This window comes from Gossypium arboreum, chromosome 8 (genome assembly GCF_025698485.1).
Source record: "Gossypium arboreum isolate Shixiya-1 chromosome 8, ASM2569848v2, whole genome shotgun sequence".
NCBI classification, from domain to species: domain Eukaryota; kingdom Viridiplantae; phylum Streptophyta; class Magnoliopsida; order Malvales; family Malvaceae; genus Gossypium; species Gossypium arboreum.
Window position 1 is genome coordinate 74,378,527 of NC_069077.1, and position 1,051 is coordinate 74,379,577.

The following is a 1,051-nucleotide window of genomic DNA, read 5'->3' on the forward strand; positions in this document are numbered from 1 at the left end:
TTTTGATTTCCTTGACCTCCCAGGAAAATTTTGGGTGGTTCCTCCAACCTGTATTATAAGTATTACTGTATGGGTTATTTTGGGATCTAAAGTTATTGTTACCCATATAGTTGACTTGTTCCTCTTAGGTTGTGGGATTGAAGGATTGATATTTTGTATGGACACCTCTTCCGCTTGAGTCACACCTCATTACTAGATGTACCTGCGTAGAACCAAGAAAACTATCAATCTTTTTATTGAGAAGTTCTACCTGATTTGACAGCATAGTAACTGAGTCGATGTTATAAACGTCGGCTGTTTTCGTTGGCTTTGTCCTCATAACTTGCCACTGATAGTTATGTAGTGACATCTCCTCTATAAATTTATAGGTATCTTTCGGTGTTTTATTGTTGATGGTTCTACCAGCAGTTGTGTCAATCATTTGTCTTGTCGAGGGATTCACACCATTGTAGAACGTTTGAACTTGCAGCCAAAGCGATAACCTATGGTGAGGGCACCTTCTCAGTAAGTCCTTGTATCTCTCCCATGCATCGTAAAGTGTTTCTAAATCCATCTACACGAAAGAAGAGGTATCATTACGCAATTTAGCCGTTTTAGCCGGCAGAAAATATTTTAGTAAAAATTCCTCAGTCATTTGTTCCCAAGTAGTGATAGACCCTCGTGGTAACGAGTTCAACCACTGTTTAGCTTTGTTTCTCAGTGAAAAGGGAAATAACCGAAGACGAATGGCATCATCAGAAATGCCATTGATTTTGAATGTATCGCAAAATTCAAGAAAATTCGCCAAGTGCGTGTTGGGATCCTCATCCTACAAACCATCAAACTGAACAAACTGCTGTATCATCTGAATTGTGTTAGGTTTTAGTTCGAAATTATTTGCAGCAATAGTAGGTCTAACTATACTAGACTCAGTTCCTGTTAAAGAAGGTTTAGCATAATCGTACATAGTACGTGGAGCAAGATTTTGATTAGTTGCAATTGCAGGAGGCAGCTGATCGCCTGGATTTTCGGCCATCTCTTTGGTTGGGGCTTGAGTATCGTCTTCTCGCTT

At 39.5% G+C, this 1,051-nt stretch overlaps 1 non-coding gene across 1 annotated transcript; it reads left to right on the top strand.

Moving 5' to 3' along the window:
• Nucleotides 1–479: 479 nt before the first annotated feature.
• Nucleotides 480–586, top strand: LOC128279775 (small nucleolar RNA R71). Its single transcript, XR_008269971.1, has one exon. It is a non-coding gene; the product is annotated as a small nucleolar RNA R71 (small nucleolar RNA).
• The last annotated feature ends 465 nt before the right edge of the window (nucleotides 587–1,051 follow it).